At 30.5% G+C, this 24,811-nt stretch overlaps 1 long non-coding RNA gene across 3 annotated transcripts in view; it reads left to right on the top strand.

Moving 5' to 3' along the window:
• LOC138701466 (uncharacterized) overlaps window positions 1-24,811 on the top strand; it is a 511,465-nt gene that overhangs the window by 369,455 nt on the left and 117,199 nt on the right. For 2 of the 3 annotated variants that reach the window (XR_011332594.1, XR_011332596.1), the window contains exons 3-5: window positions 2,451-2,615; window positions 5,007-5,139; window positions 17,804-17,885. This is a non-coding gene — a long non-coding RNA (uncharacterized lncRNA). The remainder of the gene's footprint in view (window positions 1-2,450; window positions 2,616-5,006; window positions 5,140-17,803; window positions 17,886-24,811) is intronic. The other variant, XR_011332595.1, reaches the window with a different exon arrangement.

The raw sequence follows: 24,811 nt of genomic DNA, 5'->3' as shown, positions 1-24,811 counted from the left end.
TTGTCAAAAATATATTTCCATATTCCTACGTAAATTAAGTCTATGTCTTCTTTGATTATGGACGAAGTTAAAAATTGTTACCATGCTATTTAAGCAGTTTAATCTCCTTCTTTATCTTCCGACATTCTAAGGTGTATAATTAAGGATACAACGTGGACTTATTCTGTTTATAGAATAATTTTAAATATTGTTGTTTATTTTTCATATATTCCAAATGTTTTTATTCTTTCTGCAGTTCATTCGTTAGTTATTCTATTAAATTTCGAGACTTCTTGAAGATAAGGAAGATATTTAAACTTCATTTGCCGCCGGAAGTTTTATTTTATCTCCTGATTTGTCAATAGAAATGGTTTGAAACCATGTAATGATACTGACAAACCTACACATTTATGAGTATTTAATTATATGCCTTAATATATTTTTATATTATTGTGTTCCTCGTGAATTTTTCTTCATTTATTTTATTTTAAAATACATATCATTGTAGTGCAGGGAATATGTTTTACAGAATCCATATCTATACGTCACGAAATATGTACATACAAGAGAATTTAATACAATTCAATTGAAAGTACCTTTCTTACGCACTGAAAAGTTATGTTTACTTTATTTGATTTCCTAAATGAACATTGTAACCGATTTGGAGATTCTTTCAAAAATACGTACGTAAATCAAATTCCTTTTAATATTCACGGCTCGGAACTAAGTAACAATACCGACACAACTATAACTTCAAGACAGTAATTGGCTGTATCTCCGTATTTTGCTTTCAATATTCTTAAGATTTATTTACATATTATTAATATTTTAGTACTTCCTACACTACAATATCCACAAACATTTGAGACATTTGACCTGCTTCATACTCAATCTCGAAGAAATACTATCATTATATAACTTATAAACAATTAGTTGGACTCACTGGTCATGTAGTTAGCATGATTAAGGACTATCAATTACACAGCACAGAACAAATACATGACTATATGCATACCCAATCCCTATGAGAAGAAGGTAAATACTATGTGTTTCCCTTATCCAGAACCGAACTGTAGTCAGCTAGACTGTAGCTAGAAACGCTACTTTTTGAACTAAAAATGGCATATTATTAATTTTAATTCTTTTCTAATTTCTGAGAGTTTTCATAGCTTACAATAATGGACCACTAATGAATTGTGAACAGACGCATGAACGTCTTCCTTAATATTGAATTTAGATTAATTACTAGTAATAAAATATTGAATTTAAATTCCAATTTGAAATTTACTGCAGACACATTTTTTTTCTTTTAAGCCAATTTAATTCTATTATTTTAATATTTTTCTTTTCATTTTCAAATATTAACTTATCCAAGTTCAGTCAAGTCATATTTAAAACAAAAATATGAAATTTAAAAAAGTGCTTTTTCTTCAAATATATATTTCATGTAAGTGAAAAAAATAAGTTCTTGTATAGCAAAATATACCAAATCATTTTACATTTTCAAAGCAGTTACAAATGAAAGGAAAAGAAAATTTGTACTTAATGTCTACCCTAAATCATAGCATAGTTAAACACCAAATATATTGCAAAGTGGTAAAATAATTTTATATTTCCATTTGAAGTTGTCTTCTGAATTAGATATGTCTCCCTTGTTGTAGATATAAATATAAGTTTGGCTTAATATTTGGTAGTATTAAATTGTTGCATCTACTACTAAATAATTATAGGATTCTGAAACAATTTAATCTAAGTAAAATTAATAATTGAAGACCTGAATTGACCAACATCCCAAATCCATTGAAGTAAATTTTTCGGCAGAGCAATGAAACCATATTGGCTTGTAATATAAGAGTATTGAAATCAATATTTGTATGATTCAAAAGGCTTGGAGTTCAACTAGGGATATTTCTTTTTACAGGATGGTAGCCTATGCAAAACACGATATATGTGAGATAAGTACTCAAATTCTGTGAACTATGGACTTGGGATGTTTGTAAATTCAAGCCTTGAATTTGGTTTTAATAGACAAACTTAGCTGACTTCACTACGTTCGAAAATAATCACATGCTGAAGTTATTGTATGCATACGCTTTTGAGTTTCTCTGTGGTAGTTACTATATTTCAAATATTGGAAGCAATGAAAAAATCTAAATATATTATTGTGTTCTCAAATTATAATTTCGTCATTTTTCTTGATACTTTTAAACTAGAAAAATAAAATTATGGGTGCATTTTTCTAATTTATAAATCCAGTTTGGCATTCCAGAATAAAATTTTAAATGACATGCTCCAATCTTTCGTTAGTAGTTTGTTATACTTTTGGAATATATTTAATAGAGAGAGACTGTATGTATAAAACTAAACATGTGAAGAATAAAGTAATAGTACCTGAGATAACAGATATGGTGAATCAAATATTACAAATTTTCCGTTGTGCTCATGGTTTGATTTCCATTGTGCGTCTGCAGCACTTGTCTCGAGCAGTCCGTGCAGATAGGGCTGCTGGGAGCGCGTGCCAGCGACGGGGAGCTGATCGACCTGACCTCGGAGACAAACCAGTTACCTCGCCGGTGAATTACTGAGCAACATATCGAGACGACGAGCTGCAGGCAAGCGACACATCGCGTCTACACGTAAGATGAATTCCTTTATATTTAAATATATTTCAATATCACATTAGTTCATTTATTGTGACTGATTTTTTTGTGTTATTTTTAGTTGCCACCATCATTACATTATAAATCAATTTCATTCAATCTCAGGTTGTTTTACAACGATATCCATGCTTAAGTAGAATTTATTTACTTTTCTTAAGTTGACGCTAACTTAAAATTCACATTTAAACAACGTCGAAAAATTACCTATGAGACAGTAGAAATCTATAAATGAGATACAAATTATATATATTAATATGCATTATTATTATTATTATTATTATTGTTATTATTATTATTATCCCTGTCTTTTGAATCAAGTTGTAGGCCTACAGTTTCGGTAAAATATCCAGGGAACTCGAATGCGATTCTTGGCAGGTAACTATACATTTATCATCTGTCAACTTTCGTGTTTGGGTTCATGTTGTTTGTCTAATGTTCGTTCTATGTAGTGCTAAGCGATAATCTTGAGCCATGGTGACCACACGATCCAGGAGTTCTGTTATGTTTACTGTTGGTTCATGATCATCAATGTGAAACGTTCCATATTGTGTTTGGCTGTAATGAAGCGACTGTCGTGATTTTGAATCCCACCTACGGCATGAACATTTATCTATATGCTGTACCACCGATGTGTTTGCTACTGTAGTCAGCGTGTGCCAGTCTAGTGTAGCTAAATAAAAGAGCAAAATATAGGAAGACAATAGAAAGTGTTGCATGTCGTAATTATATTTGTGGCCCTTTCCAATATACAAAACGTATTTCATAACTAAAACCAATAGCACTTTCTTTCATGATAAATTTACTGCTTTCTCATTATCTCAAATGAATAACTCGAAGGTTTGAATCCCAACGAGCATGCGCATATTCATTTTAAATATTATGTTTATGTTGCCGCAGGAGAAAGTTATGCATCATATTGGCTTAAATGACGGAAATTGTCTGTGTGATTGTCTGACGTTAGATTAAAATCAGTCGAGAGTATATTTCGATGAACTGCTAGCGGACTGTAGAAAAATCTTAATATACTATTGTTTATTACATTCATTTTTATTACTTCAGTAGTGTTATATTTAATAATAATTGTGTCAGCTTCATTTCTGAAACACATTTTCAGATCCTAAAGGAATGAAGATATTGCCGTGCTAGAATAATCTAATGTAAATATTTTATAATCCTATGAAAGTAGTTTTAATAATCAAAGAATTTTCAGAAAATAGAGCAAATAATAATTATTGTAAATATTTTAAATTTTAATTTAAAAAACAGAGATATTTTCGTGAATTATGTAAATTTTTGTGTCATTCTCAAGTTACTTTATCAAAACAGAACTGTCCCCGAACACGAGCTTTGCTCTTTTGGGATACTTTCATGTAACGTTTTATGTTTGATATATTATTACTAAATAAAATAAAAATTAAAAAAATTACAAACATCTGTAGGCCTCTGAGTATAGTAAGTAAACTAGCAATAAGAGTTTAAATCGAAATACTTGATCTTAATCTTAGCTGCGTTGTTCACCACTACTGCAACTCTATTTGTCATAAATTCAAATACTGTTTTCGTGGAAGCTTTTAGATGACTGAATAACAGTCGAATAAGTATTATATTTTACAAATTCACGTTTATGCTATGTATATAACAATATCTTCATGTATGTTAAGAAATATAATAATATGTAAAATAACTACAAAAAGCTAAGGAAAAATATATTATTATTAAAAAATTAAATATTGCAAAATATATTATTATTACCATTATTATTGAAATTATTGCGTTTATGTAATGTCGTAGATGCCTAAATATTACCAACTAACTGAATTTATTCAAATATGAATTGAACATTTCTCGAGCTTTACTTGTCAAAATAGACATCTTAAATATGTATAAAATGTTATGAATAATAATAGTAATATTTACTGTTGTGATTTCTTATATTACAAATGGTAACTTAGCTATGTATTATAGCTACAATTCGAACAAGTAATTAACCATAACAACTTTTAAAAATAAACTTTCCAAAATGTATGTAAGTTTTATTTTAATTTTTTTTATTAGTTATTAATTATGGATCAGTATTTTCCCTTGGAAAGTAGTGTAGTTTTATTTATCTTCCTGATGAAATTGTAAGTTTTAATTTACTACATTACACAGAAATATTTAAATTAATTACCTGGATTTCAATCATATTTATTGTAGGCATAGGCTTACATCAGAATTTTCCTAACATTATGAATCTCGTTTTAACATGCCTTACGTTTTGTAAGTAGGCCTATCTAATTTATTTAAAATTAAATTTTTAGTTCTTATACTAGAAACAATTAAAAAATTAAGTTCGCATGTTTATTGGGAATATGATATTAATTTCAGGGATTTCCTTGTATGATGTAAAGAAACTGTAGGAATCTCAAGTCAACACCTCTCCATATTGAAGCTTGTTCCTTTGGAGTACGAGTTCTCCTATATAATGACTACAATACTGAGAAGATTATCATATATGAAGGTATATTTCCAATATTTTCTCTTTAGTACAAAACTTCTGTAGGTGTCCAATTCTTATTTTACTAAGTGATTTAAGAGTTGTGAACTTCTGTAAATCTTAAAATTTGCATTACATAGTTTCAATTACCTTGAAGTTCTTTTATGTTATGCTTGTTTTCGTTATTATTTTAAATACATTAAATCAAATGTTTAAAATTGTTCTCGAATAATTATGGTTCTTCCCTTATGTTATGTAGGCCTATTATGTATTGCATTGCTCCTATTTTGTAACATAATGTTCCATTATGTAGAATATTTTGCATGTTGATCTAAATATGTTTTATATCTATTTTCATGTATGATTAAATTTATATGTTGATATTTACGTAATATCTATATCATATTCAGGTTGGAAGAATTTAATTCAAAACTGAATTTTCTTTACTTGACTTCTCTTTACTAAGATCTTGTAATACTTTGAATATAAGTTAAGACTACATTTACAAAAAAATACGTATAGGCTACAATATATTTATTGAAATAAACCAATCAGTATCTGTACTGTACTATGTCATGTTTCTTATAAATAATAATTTCATTTGCTTACATATATATTATATATCCTATATTAATCGTTTTTCATAATATTTTCTACCATATAATTTAATTATCTTATGTTCAGCACATTATATAGGCTAGATCTAAAATATCAATGATTATAAATTATTATTTTATTATTATTATTATTATTACTATTATTATTATTAGTAGGCTATTATTATAAATCCATCTAGTCATATATATATATATATATATATATATATATATATACATATATATATATATATATATATAGGGTAAACTAGGGTCTGTTGGACAGTCGGGCATGCTGGACACTCTGTACTTTAACGTGTTACCTCGCCACTTGTGGGCACCACATTCTGCTAGAAGTGAATGACGGAAGTAGCCGTCATTAACTTCTAGCAGAATGTGGTGCCCACAAGTGGCGAGGTAACACGTTAAAGTACAGAGTGTCCAGCATGCCCGACTGTCCAACAGACCCTAGTTTACCCTATATATATTTTTTTTTCAAACTTAGGTAGAGAAACAACGTACGGTATTGCGTATTGTTCATATCTTGAAAACGGACATGTTAATTAATTAAATTATTTAACAAAATTACATAAGAGATGGTTTATGAAATATCCTTATTTTTAATATTTGCAGATATAGTTTTTGGAAATATTTCAGGGTTCCCATTTGACGTTAATTAATCTAAATATAAAAATAGGTATCCCGTAATTACTCTTTCAAAGTTGTAGGCCTACTTATAACATTTCATGCTATTTCATTAACACCGCAATAAACTAATGCCTTCATTGATGATCAACAACCCTGAATATCTTTATTCCTTGACATGTCCATACTCATGAATATTCTGTTTCCACAGAAAAATATTTACTAAATTTGTTTCTTCGGAAAGAAATTATGTTTTTAAATACACGGAACGTTATTGTTTAGTGATGCGTAAAAATAAATTAGGCCCATATACTAGAAAGTTTAAATATTAATAAAATTTCTACATAAAAAAGTGAAAATTGTTTACCAATTAGAAAAAAAAAATCTACTATACTCTCCCACTAAAAATTGTCACCTTAAACAAAATACAAAAATTGATGTGACATCGACTTATATATAATTTTCTTTCTTTACCTACAATTTCCTCCTTATCATATCAATAATGTTCATATCAGGTTAATTATGAATCACGTATCTAGGTTTGCAGGTCAAACATGTCTAACAGAATTATTAGGATGTCTATTTCGTTATATGACGTCATTCCATTTTCGGCCAATGAAGTGTAATGAAATTTTGGATTCCAACCAATCACAGTCATACATCGCGATACCTTTTGCAGCTCGATTTATCACTATCGGTTTATCGCATGGTCATTCTTTTGTTTAGTTAATGTCAGCAACTGTTTCTCCGTAGATCTATGAGCATAAATCAAATGTACAGTACTAAATAAAGTGCGAAATCCTACTTCCACTACATCTTCATGCTTTAATACCATGTCCATTGTATCTAATGAAAATGACACTCATTCATAACAATTGTTCATTTAATTAATGTATTAATCAGGTTATTTATAATTATATTATAAAATGTTTAAATTTAATTATGACTTCAGCAGGTAAGGAAAATGTATTTCTGTTATAATAACATGAGAAAAGCGCAGTACTTGTAATTAACATTGTTAAACCTGTATTTCACTTTTATCAATTGGCATTACTGAATAACATCCAATTTCTTTTCGAAATCCATCTATTTCAACTTCACAATATCTGAATTGATTAAGTAGGCATACTAATAAATATACAATTATCAACATTTTGTGAGCGAATTTTAGGGATATAGCTTAGTATTTACATTTTTATTTCATTCACGAAATAGTCCTAATAAATGTCACTGGAGGTCTGGAATTTTCCAGATAAATTAATACAGCTATCTCTGTTTCGGAAATAGACCATAACAAGAAGTACAGTAGGACTACATTGTTAATTTATATAATTGAAAACTTCTTCATATCAAACATTTAGGAAGTAAAGGTAGTTATGGGACTATATTCTAGTGTGAGACTGAAATAAAGATAAAGGAACGAGAGTGAAAAATGAGAAGAACTTAATATAATTTTATAGATTGGAAGATGTAATTTTTCGTCCTTTCCCATTTTTCAAAATCGACCTCAAACAATTTAAAAGCCCACCTAGACCAAGTGTTTAGTAGTAAATTAACTACAGAAAGGAGCTGTGAAGTCCTCCTTCTACATGGTCTTTTCCATAGGACTCTCATATATCAAAGTTAAAATAATATACTATGTATTACTATTATCACTCTGACAATGACCACTTATGCACTTCTTGAAAATTATTAAAAGTATTCTAGTAAAAAGGCGACATATTTCCAGTATAAAGAACTCTATTTCGGACTACACGTCCAAAATATATCTGTTAATTGGAGAAATAAATACAAAATATGAAACTTACTGGAAGATCAAATAATAGACACAATTATTTATTAATCTATGTCAGTATTTAGAAACCATTTGTAAGCGTAAGGAATTATTACTAAGTTATATAAACAACAATTTATTGAATTTATTGCGTATTAATATAGCCTGTATTATTATTGGTCTTTGATTTAAACCGATTTGTTTGGAAATTACCAATTTACATGGCCTATCACAAATTATTTTAATAAATACAGAAAACATTTCTTCTGAACCATACAGGGTAAACTAGGGTCTGTTGGACAGTCGGGCATGTTGGACACTCTGTACTTTAACGTGTTACCTCGCCACTTGTGGGCACCACATTCTGCTAGAAGTCAATGACGGAAGTAGCCACGAGTGTATAAATAGTATAATCCGTATGTATTTTTGTTATTCTGTGTATTTCTACTTTTTTTAAATTATGAATGAGATGTGTCAATAAATTACTGCTATGGAAATAAATAATCCTACATAGACGTAAATTCTAACACAGTTATTAATATTACCATTAGCAGTTAAATAATAAAAATAAATGGATATTTTTAATTGATCTAACATTATATATTTATAGCTACTTCGTCTAACGATATAAATACAAAATAATAATAATAATAATAATAATAATAATAATAATAATAATAATAATAATAAGTTTTTTTTAGGTATAACAAATAATATGACAGCCTACTGATCTTTCAAGTTTTATAAGTCTACATTTTTTCATAAATATAACTTATCACAATTATCTATTTACGTTGTACTGTATTCTTAGTGATACAACTTAAAACAAGTTTAAGATTATCGTACTCTTCATATAGTTCAAGATATTGGAAGTTTTAAATCTGTAAAGTAATATTAATGTAAAATGTAAATAATTATGACGTTCAAGGATAAATCTATATTTTTACTTACGCCATAATTAACAACAATATTTGCAAGTAACAAAAACTATGAAATTTGAAATTATTCGAAAACTAAAATATGTAACAATAATAGACCTAATACAAAAATTTATAAAAATGTAAACACATAAAATGAAATATTGACTATTTCTCTCTTACAACATTCAATATCAATTAAATATAATTTTATTGAAGTTTCGTAATACAAACAAATCTATATTGTTAAGTATTCCAGAATTAATCACGTTATGTGGCCACTAATTTGGCCCATAAATTACTAAATCGCTGTAAATATAATTGTAATAATAAAGAAAATCTATGTTTCACATACAACAAGAGTATTATTATTATTATTATTATTATTATTATTATTATTATTATTATTATTATTATTATTATTAGTATTATTATTAAATCTTACTTATTTAAAAAAAATGAAATGAATTGAATTTATATCGGCATTCCACTAGCATAATATAGACTTATGTCTAAAATGCTTTAACAATAAAAAGCATAATAATAATAATAATAATAATAATAATAATAATAATAATAATAATAATAATAATAATAATAATGTTTTATTTTAGCTGGCAGAGTTAAGGCCATAAGGCCTTCTCTTCCACTCAACCAGCCTTAATCAATACAATACATGACATAAAACTAACTGGAAATAAATTATTTTACATTGTAGCTATAGCCTACAGTTGTTTGTTTCAAGCCGCGAAATTAGCCATAAATAATATATTTTCTGTTCTCAGATTAATAGGAAACTGATAAAGTTTCTATGCTATGAGGCTATAATAAGAAAATTAAGATCATATAATATCTAAATTCTTTAGTATGTAACATTTAATTTAATTTTAGTATGTTTATTTTATTTCTTAAACCATTCAATTGTTTAAAATAACGTCTCTAGTTAAGATGTTTATATAATTCAATCACACATGGAATTGACAAATATCAATTCGTTAGGTACAGAAAACTTTACTCTATATGAGAGGCTGTCTGTGCTTATATTCCTTATATTCATTTAACTTAGATTATTACGGAAAGCAGAATTGGAAACTCCAGGTTGTAGATTTACGACACCTGAAAGATCTCTTCTACCGAATAAGAGGGACGAAGACATTGTGAATATTTAACTTTGCCAGTCATGGCCCTGAGCATGAATTATTTCGGAAGGAAAGTACTACCAAAGGTTCCACAGCGTAGATTTATACACTGTGTAGAAGAAATATGATTCTGTATTAGGCTATGAAAGGAAGAAATGTATCATTCGTTTCTTTAAGACGAAATTGAAGTCTGTTAGTCATTAGGCTTGCCAATCATGTAAAATTGTCCATCTTAGAGGTGCCTTCACCACAGACCTAAAATTGTAGACTTCAAAGCCATAGTGGGCCAAGCGCCATTTAGTAAAAACGGAGAAAGTAAGTGTTAAAATTAAATTAATATCATAGTTGAATGAAGGTTGGCATATCATTTAGTTTTAACGTGCATACTTTATATTACTTGCTATATTTTTCATTAAATTATGGTAATCATTTAATTTTAACCCTCTTTTCTCCATTTTTAATAAATAGCTCTTGGCCCACTATGGTTCTGAACCCTTCAATTCTTCTCATTCCCAGGCTAGCAAGTTTGAGATATGTATTAACTGATAAAGTCGGTAGCCTTGGGAACCAATTACTATTGATTACAACTACAAATTATATTAAGTACCAAACGTTCTCGGGGATAAAAAGCGAAAAAGGACTAGAGAAACTGGTGCTGATAACATTTCTTTCATCTGCCAAGACAAAGAAAACATTACAGTTATGTCTCCCGCCATTCACGTCATGATTTGGGATGCCCTTACCTTTCTAAGCTGACGATTTTGTAGGCCTATACATCGGATTTAATTATAATAGGCTATAGCCTAAATTATAACATAGTGTATTCTGACAGACGAAAATGAGTGAAACGTTGAAATAAAAGTAGTCGTAATAGTTAAAAATGTAATCTTATTTTAAGATTTCACAACATTTAGAAAAACAAGAAATTTAATGTTACATTTAAAATACAGTAGCTATATTTGCTGTATTTTTAGTTACTGCACTTAAATCACACTACAGAATGTTCTTGGAAAAGTAGAGTTCGGTATTGAAAATTATTTTACACCTTATTTAAGATACGATATGGATTAGAGATTAGAAAATTGTGATACTATAATAGTGAAGCAATAATATTATGGAAATACAAAGGAAAATTGAAGTATTTGGAGAAACCTACTGTACTTCTCAAGTGTTTTGTACCCCACAAATTTGAATATCAGTCAGGAATAGAATTTGATGAAAATTCGTTAAATGGCTAAACTTCGTTTGGACTACTGAGTTGTGTACATGTAGTACTTATGTTTTAAGTTAATTAGACACATTGCATTTTTATTTATTTATTTTGCTAATAATTATAACATAAAATATAATAAAAACAGAAAAAAAAACTTTAGCTCACCTCTGAAGGAGTAAAACTAGTGCCCAGGGCGGATTCCTGAATTGAATTTAAGAAGTAGGCCTACATAATATAATTTGTTTTATGTCTGCTACGCAGTAAGAATATATAAATTTAAATTTACAATTTTTCATTATTTATAAAATCCATACATAACTTTTTTAATTTAATAACCTACTAGAACTATTAGAATTGACAAGATTAGGATATTTAAATACAAATTTGTTACATATTCTTGGGCCTAAATTGCTACTATTACTGTAATATTGTACCAGTGTTGCATTTTGTTTCAAACAATCTTAAAGAATTTATACCTTTTGTTTCATAATTATGAGAATACAATTCAAAATTATTTCGATTTTTTGTAAGTTATAAATTTTATTAATACAATATAATAAATTTGTCTCATTTTAAGAACGTTAAAGTCTAAAAACAATTTTTGAGATGGAAAATCAATAGGTTTATGAAGAGATATTTTAATTATTCTTTTTCTGTAATAAATAAAGTAGATTTAAATTGTTTTTAAATAAGCTACCCCATCTTATAATTCCATACATAATTACCGATTGAAATAAAATTAAGTATATTGTGCGTAATAAACTTATTGACAAGTAATTCTTCAATAAAACAAAATAATATATTATTTTACGTAATTTATTACAAAGATAATTAATGCGTTGGTTTCATTTTAAATGATTATATCTGTTGACTTTCAATACTAAATTAAGCTAGTAAATAGGAGGTAAATCACATGTCTTAATGGACTTCCTTCGTGGTTAATTACATAATAATCATACAATTTTGTGTGTCTTATGTGTAAACATGCTTTTAATTACACATTTTAAAAATAAAGAGAATAGGTATGTCGGTAGCACGTATGGGCGAATCCAGAAATACATATAAAGTGCTAGTTAGAAGGCTGGAGGGAAAAAGACCTTTGAGGAGGCCGATACGTAGATGGAAAGATAATATAAAAATGAATTTGAAGGAGGTGAGATATGATGGTAGAGACTGGATTAATCTTGCATAGGATAGGGACCGATGGTGGGCTTATGTGACGGTTTCTTAAAAGCTATTTGTAAGTAAGTAAGTAATAGGTATGTCCCAAATAATTAATTTTATTACAATTCTCCAACGTTTAGAGGCTATTTATTGGTTTCATTAAATGCATATTTCACTATTGTATATTTCACCACACTGTTGAAACAACTTAAAATTACGTATAGTAGGCCTATAATAACTTCGTAATAAGTTATCTTTTGCTAGTTTATACTGAAGCCCTTGGTTGAGATAAGTTTAGACTCTTGTCATATTTTTATATTGCCATTATCTGTTGTTCTGAGCTAGAATTTATGCCTAATAGACGTTAGAACCTAATTTAATCTGTTTTATTTTAAATAAGTTAATATAACTTTTCCGTTTTATTTCTTTGTAACGATGAAAATCAACCACTTCATTTTGTTGAAGTGACAGACAATTTTTCCTCTTTGGAAGATGAGGCAACCTGTTATTTCCTGTACTAAGAACGTTCTTAAGGAGAACTTCATTCACATCGAGGTCGGTCATATCAGGTCACATTTCATATTGTTGGTTGCTGTGATTGCTTCTTTGAAAAGCGTAGGCAAACGAATATATGAGCAACTTCACCTTTTAGATCATGATAGGTAGAAACTTAGCTCAACCCCCGAACCAAATGGAAAAAAGTACTCGAGAAGCTAGAACAGTTTCTTTACAAGAAAGCTGAACTTAACGATCTCAATGCAGCACCGAATGTAAAAAATGGGAAAACGTGACTTTCCAGTGAAAATATTTCAATATTGAAGTAGATTGTTGCCGTGAAAACAGTAGACGTTAAGATTTCAATTTTCTGCTACAAGCTTGTTAGTAACAGACAAAAAGTATAAATCGTCTCTCAAAGATTTATTGTTATTCCGAGTGAAATTATGAAAGGTAGATCTACATGTGGATAAAAATGATGAATATTAATAAAAATTTAGGGAATAAAATAATGCTTTAGATTTTTTTTCATAATGTTATATTTCTATTTCATTTTAAAGAGTAGCGTACTCCTTTATAAACAGCTACGGAATTAGTCCCATGCTATTGCTTAAAGCAATTCACAAAGAATATAATTTTATAAGACACTTAATGAATGGATGTAGCCTAAGTCCATCGGGTCATGAGCAAGCCCTGATGATCTCATAAGGGACATTGAAAGCAAATTTTTATAGGGTGCGCCAGTTCCCTCCTTACAATTATAATCCTATCCATATGAATTTAACTTAAACCTAAGCCATACATACCAAGGAGCAATCCCGTGGCAGAGTCGGGAATCGAACCCAATACTTGGTTAGGAGACAGTTTCGCTAACCACTATTCCAAGAGGCTGACCAAGACATTTAATAGGTCTACTCAACTAATAGCTATGAGGTGCATTTATTAATTTTAAATAAGATGAATAAAAGATCAATTTAGATATATTTGAGGGTCTATTTTTAATGCTAGAGCCTATTTTACTCAGCTAAAATCTAATATTTGAGCGAAATCTACTAATAAGGCTAAAATTGAAGTCCAACTTTGGAGAAAGAAACTTACCAAAAATATATCCCATAGCCTAGGCCTATAGACTTCGGCTACTTTTGTGTAACTTGAAGGAATATGAACGAGACTTGCCGAAAGTAGTAGCCTACAGTATATCCCATATAAGTTACTTTTGTGTAAAAAAAATCCTATGTATAGGCCTAACACTACAAACTAAAATGTAGCCTGAATAGGGTTAGGCCTAAGTTATATAGTGTCGTTTTGGAAGATATCGACAATTTTTTAAAAGTAGACATTGTGACCACTGTTCCTAGTGAAAAAAGTTCGAAGTACAAAAGATCTGTATTGACTGTGTGTGTAATCACTGTGTAAGTGAATCTCGTTGTTTCAGCTTGTGTTTTACGTTTACAAAAGTCAATAAACACAATAACTGTACGTTACACTTTTCTTTTCGGTCATGAAATATAGCATACTATCTTTAGTTTATTGTCCTTTGACTGGATATCCGTGATAATAGCAGATGCACAAATTGCTTCATATACATTTTATAGGTTAGTAAAGGAGCCGAAATGATTACCCTCGAACAATTGAAGGATTCAGAGCCATGGTGGGCCAAGCGCCATTTATTAAAAACGGAGAAAGCAAAGGTTAAAGTTACGTGAATACCATAATTTAATGAAGATTTACATATCATTTAGTTTTAATGTGTATATTTTATAATTACTTGCTATATGTTTCCATTGAATTATGGTAATAACTTCATTTATTTTCTAAGGTTTTAGTAAATGGCGCTTGGCCCACTATGGTTCTGAACCCTTCAATTATCTTTGTTTCGGGTGTGCCATCATCTTTTGAATGACGGTCTAACTCGGGGAGATTTCGAAACTGCGTTTTGGAGATACTTATCTCGACATGTGTTGAGTTCTCCCTGATTTCGTCTGACGCCCTTCTTAGATGACTTAGGGCTGTCTCTATCAAAATCTTAGGAGAGTTCGCAATCCTTCATAGAGCTTTTTAGTTTCACTTTGTCAGTCTGTTTTTTTCTATCTGTATGTCTGCCTGCATGTATGAAGCTACTCATCTTCCATTGAACCTATCTTAATTAAACTTTATATTTTAAATTTGATTGATATCGGACAAATAGGAAAAAGCACAACTCTCGATATAAACATGGAAGATCAATTAGTTCGGCTACATGTAATAACAATTAACTTAGGCCTATTGTCGTAAGAGAATTGACATCCTGACGTAGGCTACTGCAGGATAACATGCTTGAGTACGATCTGGTCTTAGCCGAAAATTGATGTGAAATTCACATTGAAGAGAAGACATTATCACTGCCCCAAGAACACCACAGACAGCATCTGTAAAAGGAAGAACTGTCGCCAGTTCCGCTGCTAACACTTCCATCTGGTAACAAAAGAGTAAGAAACCTGAAGGCTCAGACGTAATAACATCTAAAAACTATAGGAAATATCTTAATGATAGTAAACAGCAAAAAAAAGTTAGGCTTTCCCACAGGAAGGAGCCATCTATTAATTGGCATGCACGGGAAGAAGCTATTTTATCAAACAATCTGGAAAATCCAAAAAACCTATTGTGCTGCGCGTAGTGAGTATTACTACGATGACAATGCTAGAGAACTTTGTATTCATTGTGTTTGAGTATGCCAAAAATGGTTTCATGAGCCATTTGTTGAAAATGGCACCTATGAAAAATTCACATGTGTACAACGCGACTAAGAGTAAGTTATTATAAAATAGGAATATTTATATTTGAGGAGCAAAATTTGTGTTGTAAATGTTGGGTTTTAAAGGTGTTTCCTATGTTTGTCATACTATGTTATGTCGAAATCTCTTCCATTGTGGGTAAAGTCGACACTTCGGCATCAATTTGTATTTTTTTTTTAAATAGGCATTTTAAATAGTGATATAAAATGATCACATTGGCACCAGATGTGACCTGTATACGGAACACATCTCCATACATATTGGGGAAAAAATAGAATAAAACTTGCATTATAATCCCAAAATTAACACTTTTCCTTAGCGTGTCGAGATGTCCCTAAACACCCTATGTAAGTATTAAATTACACATGTGTGGAAATATAGTCGTACAAACAAAATTTATTGAAGTAGGCCTATTCACCATAATCATCAAATAGACCTAAGTAACAAAACTGCAATAAGATTGACATCGAGTCTATACATTAACCTTATTTTTTTGCTCGCTTAGTTAGTGTAGTAAATTAAATGCGTTCTAATACTTTTCTTGGTGTAGACTATGCTAACTGCTAGCTTCTTATTGAAGAATACTTTATATAATGAAACTATTTTTTCAGCTTTACGAGGCGTTATGGAATTCACAAATAACAAATACAAAATATAACTGTCACCTTGTTCTCCTAAATATCAAGTAGGCCTACTGTATTGACTTCGAGCTTTACCTTTCAGCAAAATTTTCCGTAGAATAAGATGCTGCTTTCTCTGTAACCTTAATTCTGTTTTTTTTTTAATTGAGTTGTATCAATTTTCTTGTAAAAGGAGGAAAATTGCTTGAAAATATTTATCATAAAATATTAATTTATGTGCAAAATCACATTCTTGTAAAACTGTTAACTACCGTAATTTTAAATAGTAACTTAACCTATGATTTTTGCCTATTTTAAGTCAAGTTACTTTTGCGTACAAATCTTAGTTCTAATAAATAATAATTGTTAATCATTTTCAACTATTTTCTAAAAGTAATGAAACTGCAAAATGTATTATAAAACATTGTCTAAAATGGGTGAAAATTTATTACAAGAGTAGACCTCCAACCAGTACTCGATCCTCGAGAGGTTAGATGGCTGTGAGATTTGTTAAAATTTCTCTTGCTTTGCATCTTCCTTCCCAGTACATTAGTCTTACCTGCTAGTTTCACTCTATTATTGCTGCATTATCACTGTTTAACAATCCAATTGCTTGCGATTGGCCGCTAGGTCTACATTTTAAAATGTGAGTTATATAAATAGTAGAACATAAGATCTACATATAGGCTAGGCATAAATGCCGCAAAAGTTTATAGGCTATCATAAACCATTTTGAAAATACTTCGAAGCCAGTAAAATGGTCACACTATGTTCAATAAAGAATTAAGTTTAATACAGTAAAACCTTATTAATCCGGACTTCATTTAATCCGGACAACCAAAAAATCCAGTACATATATGATAACAATTATGATTAAGTTATGTGCCCGACGGACCTGGCTCTATATCGCTCGAAATGCTTACTGCAGAAATTGATTTAAAATACCAATAGGCCTATATAGCCTAGGGCCTATTCTGTTGCGTCACTTTAGAGTTTAGTCTATTTTCTTCACTAATAATCTATTCGCCACTCTCACTCGAATGTCACATTTACTAGAATATCTCAGTAATTTGCACTGCTTTATGTAGTTTATATTATGCCTTGACTGTATAATAGAGGTGTTTTGTGCTGTAAAACTGGAATTTTAATGCACTTTATACCGTTATTCCAGATTGTTCAAGTTAATCCGGACTTTCGTTAATTCGGAAGGCTTATCCTTCAATTAGTGCGAATTAACGAGATTGTTCTGTAGCCTATTAGTTTAAAATAACGAATGTAGATTTGCAAAGATAAAAATGTTGTTCAGTTGGTTAGACTATGTTCTGTATTTAATTAATTTTTGGTTTTACAGTAGATACCGGAACAAATGATGTTTTTACATCTTTGTTATGAGCAAAGGATGAAAATGCTTTCAATTCGCCAGGTTGACATGGGTAAGTTTTATATATTTTAATATATAACATATAGACTAATTACAATAAATTGTTCTGCTCATAGGCCTATTTAAATTAAATCAAATTTACAACATTCACTTATAGTACTCTATTGAATTGAACTTTGAAAAACAGGTTTATTATATTATCGACACTTGTAGTTGTTTACTATTATATTATATTATATTATATTATATTATATTATATTATATTATATTATATTATATTATATTATATTATATTACATTATATTATTATTATTATTATTATTATTATTATTATTATTATTATTATTATTATTATTATTATTATAGCCCTAAATTGCTTTATTGAAGGCGAAGATATTTGGAGAAACTCTGAAACTTTTTGAATTTTAATTGTAATTAATTGGCTGTATTTGTAGGCCTTTTAGTTCCTAGACCTGTTTGAATATAACATAAACTAACCAGACCTATAAATCTCTAAAAGAATAATAACCTATGAGTCAGAATATGGTAAGATGCATACGTCTCTAGTAGCCTATATAAGTTAGGCTACCTGTAGTCATTATGACATTAAGGATTTTACCTAAGACGTAGGCCTATTTATTTACGATTAATTTTTGTACTACATAAATTATAACTTACGGTAATAAAAAATTGCAAGATATTAAAAAACGTAAACCTAAGTTTTTACCCCTATTGAGAAGTGACAACAATAATTCTATAGAGTAGGCTACAGGTGAATAATCCAATTTACAAAACTCCTTTCGCGAGAAGGAAGAAACAGTTTCCAATCTTCTATTCATTCTATGTTAAGCTTGACGAAAGTTAATTTTGTTTAAAAACTAGCCTATATAGGCTAACAGTTTTGGTAACTTCATAAAATAGCTATCAATTAATATTTCAAAGATAAATAGTATCCTAATCATTGTTGAGAGTGTGAGAAAATAGTGGAATGAGCATTAACATTTGCTAAAATGAATAATTAACTTTTCCAGTGTATAATTCTACATAATTACAAAAATGCCAGCAAGCATGGTGACATAAATAAAAAAATTAATTTCCTAGTATTCAAATGTAAAATTTTAAGTCGCCTATTACCGAAAATGTTATTAAAATATTAGTTAATTAAATTATTATTCATAACATTACAATTCAGTAGACCTAATATGTAGAAAAATGACTATAGCTAGTGAAATTGCTAATAATATAAACTTAATAAATTAAGTACGTATATATTTCATAAATGTACGTAGATTAATTAATATTTCATTGTAGACAGTTAACAGTATTCTATAATCAATGCCTATTCCGAAAGTCTATAGGTCCTTATTTCGTAATTTGACTATTGACTGTCAGTAAAATAACATAAAATTAAATAGGCATAGGCCTTTTCTTAAAATTATTTAAGTAATTTTTTATATACGTAGGCTACTTGACAGTAGGCAGGCTATATTATTCGTGTCTTGAATTATTGAAGCATTTCTGTCACAATAGACTCAATTCGTCGAGTCTTAAATAGGATTATCATATTATAAATGATATCGGCGTTTTCTAGTGGTCACAGAAACAGGCCTTACAAATGTGTTCATAAGCTAAATTGATTTCCGTTCTTCTTCTTTTATTTCAATTTTGCAATTATAATATAATATAATATAATATAATATAATATAATATAATATAATATAATATAATATAATATAATATAATATAATATAATAGGCTAGAACTTTCATACAATAGCTGTAATTTACTTAATTTTTTCATGCATAGGCAGCTTAAAATGTAGGCCTAGGTCCTATATAAAATGACTTTAATATAAGTTAATAGGTCTACTTACTTAAAATATTAAATCAATTAGCTACTTTGAAGCAATTAAATGGGATTTATAAACAACTTTTATGAACTTCATTTTCATTATTGGATAGACCTAGTCTACATGTCGGAAAAATCCTCTTACTTCTTATTTTCTTAGATTCGGTAGACCTATATAGGCTATCTATAGAACCACAATAAATTATTTAAGATATTGTAGCAGCTTTACTTTTAGTAATTTACAATTCAATTTTCATATGGGCCTTAATCTGAAAATGTAACACTTGCTTGTGCCACCGAATAGGCTACTGTATAGGCCTATAGATTAAGTTAATTTTCATAATTTCGTTGTAGGGTATTTTTTATTCTATACTTTTAAACATTTTTAATGCGCGTTTATAAAACGAAGTATTGCATTATGTAAAATCATTATTTAGTATTTTTACAATTTAATTTGTGGGTGAATCTGGGAGTAAAAATTTTAATTAACGTCATTGTTATTAGGCAATTTCAGTAAAATTGTTCTCTTTTACTGTACATAATTCCTGTATAATATCTTTTCGAGATATTGTAATCCTTAGGGGAGATCGGGGCAAGTTCGGCATTAGGGGCAACTTCGTCATAGCATTTGTTTCGAAGACCTGAGCAAATAAGGGCTTGTTCAGAGGGTAGTATATTGAGAAAACATGGCCTCTTGCTGTGAATAACGCTTGTGTGGTATGGAGAGATAGTTGCAGATCTGACAGGTAAATATATTTTTTTAACTCATGGCTTATTGTAATTATGATATTGAATGTCTTAAAGAACCCGTAACGATAACATTGACGATATTAGTGAGTGGCATCATTATTTTGAACGACTAAATCTGTATTAGGCTATGAGCTTGGCAAGCTGGTTGCAAGCCCCTAGTAAGGGTACTGATTAATAAGCTGCCGATCTTGCCCTATGAAAAAGAGGAAGAGAATAGTGTTTCTGTATTGTTTGTTAACTAGTATATGAAATAAGTAATTATAACATTTAAAGTAATTTAAAGCAATTATTCGAAGGTCACTCCAAAAGTAATGCACAATATTTGAAAATTACATTTTATCCTATAGCTAAACTATTTTCACAGAACGTAGATACATCCTTTAGGAACAAAACGTCACTTTTCCACATAATCCCTGTCCCTTTAAACTGCCTTACTCCACATTGGAACAAGGGCCTGTATATCTACACGATAAAAGTCTGAACCACCCGTTTGAGCCACTCTTTAGCAGCGTGCACGAGGGAGTCGTCATCTTCAAAACTCATTCCGCGAAGAGATTCCTTCAGTTTACCAAAGAGATGATAATCGCATGGTGTCAGATCAGGACTGTAAGGCGGATGTTTCAGTGTTGCCCATCCAAGTTTTCTAATCTGGTCTGTGATCTTGTGACTGACATGTGACCGTGTGTTGTCGTGCAATAGCAGAACATCCTGCTTCTCCTAATGTGGTCGAACACGGCTCAGTCGAGCTTGAAGTTTCTTGAAAGTTGCCACATACACGTCGGAATTAATGGTGGTTTCCTGTGGCATGATGTCCACAAGCAAGAGCCCTTCTGAATTGCAAAACACAGTAGCCATAACTTTTTCTGCTGAAGGGCAGTTTTAAATTTCTTTTGCTTTGGTGAATTAGCATGATGCCACTCCATTGTCTGCGTCTTTGTCTCCGGTTGAAAATGGTGGAGCCATGTTTCACCTCCTTTTACAATTCTTGCAAGAAAGTCATCTCCACCATTCTCATACTTGTCCAAAAGTTCCCTGAACACTATTTTTCGGGTTCCTTTGTGGGCTTCTGTCAACATCTTCGGAACCCACCTGGCACAAACCTTGGAGTGACAATTCTTTCACTGTTACTCGTTTGTCAGCCACAACCATGTTGTCAAAACGCTGCACATTATCAGGACTTCGTGCAGTGCAGGGTCTGCCGCTGCGAGGAGTATCCCGAATATTGGCTTGTCCTCTTTCACCAGATAATCTGTTTGCCCAGCGACTAACCGTACTGCAATCGACAGCTGCATCTCCATACACCTTTTTCAACCTCTTGTGAATTTTTCCCACAGTCTCGATTTCACAGCACAGGAACTCGATAACAGCACGTTGCTTCTGACGAATGTCAAGTACAGCAACCATCTTGAAGGAGAGCTATCATGGAGCCACTAACGAGAACGACTTAAATCAAAAATGAATACAAACGGGAAGGTCGTATCTATGAACTCCGTAAATTGCAAAGGTGTACAATAAAAAATAAAATTAAAAAATATTGTGCATTATTTTTGGAGTGACCCTCGTACACTTTAGTTGCCTATTTATTACCGGTTAAATGGTTCTAAATTACAAGTGGAAAACTGAAAATAAATATGACCAGAACGCACTCAAGAAAGCTCTGTGTGAGCATAATAAGAGAAGCTAAGCATGACATCTGCCGAAAAAATTATGGAGTGCCATGAACTACACTTCAGTATTCGCTGAAAGTAGATCTTTCAGCATCATGTGTATAAAATAAAGTCAGGTTTAAAAGAGTGTTTGCTTCAGATATGGCTGAAAATTTGAAGCAGCATGCAATCAATCTGCAGAAAATGTTTTTCGGAACGTCTAGAGTGGGATTTCGAAGATTAGCCTTCGGATTCGCAGAATCCAATCATATAGAGCATCCTTTCAACACAAACCAGAAGATGGCTGGATCTGCCTGACTTGAGGCTTTCATGAAGTCAACAAAGTGTCTAAACAAAGATTAGCCACACATACGATGGACATATGAACATGTACAGACATGCAAAATTTATTTGGACACTTCATTTGTGATATGTTCAGATATTAAATTTAGTCCTATGAGAGTTCGTTATGTTGTAAATGAAATCTGAACTCGGATATAAGCTATTTTGTTGAGGATACAAATACTGACGAAGTTGCCCCAGAGCGCGGGGCAACTTCGGTAAATGTAGCGTCTTTAATTTATTTTTGTTTTTAATTCAATGCTTCACTTTTTTGTAAATTCTGATCCATATACACAATATAAATATAGGCTATCAAATGTATTTATCATTAAGAGTTCAAAACATAAATTGTCTTTTTATTGTACTTATGTGAGTGTTTAGCTTAACGTGCCGAACTTGCTCCGACCTCCCCTAACATTCTAGCTACCTAAAACTATTACACAATTTATTTTTTATGTGAATTCCGGTGAAAAATTCAGAACAAGTAAGTTATTTATTTTAGTAATAAGTTTCATACAATTAGCATACTCCCTATTTTCCTCAGATTCAGTCATTTTCAAGATAGCAGAAACCTTAAAACTCTTAATCTAGCCTAATAGTTGGGATCCACTTGGAACAGTGTGCACTTTAATAGTAGGCTATCTGTAATAATTGGGATAATACCGGAACTGTAAAAGAAATTCAGTAGGCCTATTTTATTAACAGATATTTGTTTTCTTGACGTTAATTTTATACAAATCGAGCTTTAACTCCCTGTAAAGTTGATTTTAATAATTTCGAGGGAAAAATTGTTCCGAGGCCGGGTATCGAACCCGGGACCTTTGGTTAAACGTTTTGTACTTGTTAATTTTATACTTTTCTGCCATGTAACCTACAATAAAATATGCATCTGTCCATGTTATTCGCATAGACCTAACTTATGCTTAGGCCTATTTCTTAATTGTTGTGCTTCCTAATATATTAAAAACATTGGCGTAATCTCCAATTTTTTTTTAAATTATCCTCCTGAGTCCTAAGACATTGTTTTATTTTTTAAAGTTCAGTATAATTCTACAATAAAAAAAAAGTCACTGACTTGAGGAAAATGTTGAAAAAATTCTGCAGGTTACAGTTAGGACACAAATGCAGATATATTAGAGGCTACCATTCTTGGGTCTCTGCACATACAACTTAGCAAGTAGGCTATGTCATAGCTATGTATGAAATATAGCATAGTAGATCTATGCTATTGTCTGCTCTCAACACTCAGGAGGCTATGCTTCTACAGTATTTCAAAAGGCTGTCTTTGTGATTAAAGAAATTTAGGTTATACAGTTCCAGTAACTAATCATTATTCATGTGCAAGCATTCAAATTAATACGCAGTAGCTGTAAATAGCCTATTAGAGTTTTTTTATGAGAGATTACAGCTAAGAAAATTATGTCCATATAAGGCTGCCTAAATACAAGACTGAAAGTGACAATTGTACTGTAGGTCCTACATAACGTTGGCAAAGAAATGATAGACTTACCTCTTATATGTAAATTTACAGGTGAATAAAAAATTTGTTTTAAAAATTAGGTAGTTTTTCTCAAAAGAGACACGCCTATACAGTAGTTCTGCTTGGCAGGATCTTCTACTCGAGGACAAAATATTATTTATGCCTAACTGTCCAATTAATTATGTGAACATAATAATAATGTAGTTAAACTAGCCTAATTAATAATGTAGTTAAACTAAATGTCCATTTTTATAGATAGGAGTACGAGTTATCACTTCTTGGTCATCGATAATAGCCTATATTACTAAAAGAAATTATTCATTTTAGTGACAATGGCCAAGATTTCTTACTTAAGATAAGCCTATTATACCAACCTGGTCAGAGATAATGCAGTTTATAGTCTACTGTTTTTCAAGTAGGCCTACATTTTGGAAAGACAAACGACCAAACGAAAGAATATTTCTAATCTAATTCTATGATAATTCCAGAAGATTTTCCAGACTTAACTTATAGTTCTAGATTTTATATTTATACAGGCTCATCTGAATAAAAAATAATTAAAGAATGTAATTAAGAATAAGTTTTATTTACACGTACATGCCGTTCCTCCATTCACTGTTTGAGTCGCTTGAGAAACTTCTTGCCCCAGCAACTAAAACTTACCCTAGTGCAAACCCTAGTAACGCCGCACTTCGATTATTGTGACGTTTTGTTAAGTGACCTAAGTTCTGAATTGTCAGTCAAGTTACAGCGAGCTCAGAATATGTGCGTCAGATACGTGTGCAACATCCGACGGTATGATCACATATCACCGTCCTTCGCAAGTCTCTCGTGGCTCCGACTTAAAGAACGTAGAACTTTACACTCTTTGTCTTTACTCTTTCGAATTCTGCACACTTCAACACCAAATTA

Source organism: Periplaneta americana, chromosome 6 (assembly GCF_040183065.1).
Source record: "Periplaneta americana isolate PAMFEO1 chromosome 6, P.americana_PAMFEO1_priV1, whole genome shotgun sequence".
NCBI lineage: Eukaryota > Metazoa > Arthropoda > Insecta > Blattodea > Blattidae > Periplaneta > Periplaneta americana.
This window is presented reverse-complemented; position numbering and strand designations above follow the sequence as displayed.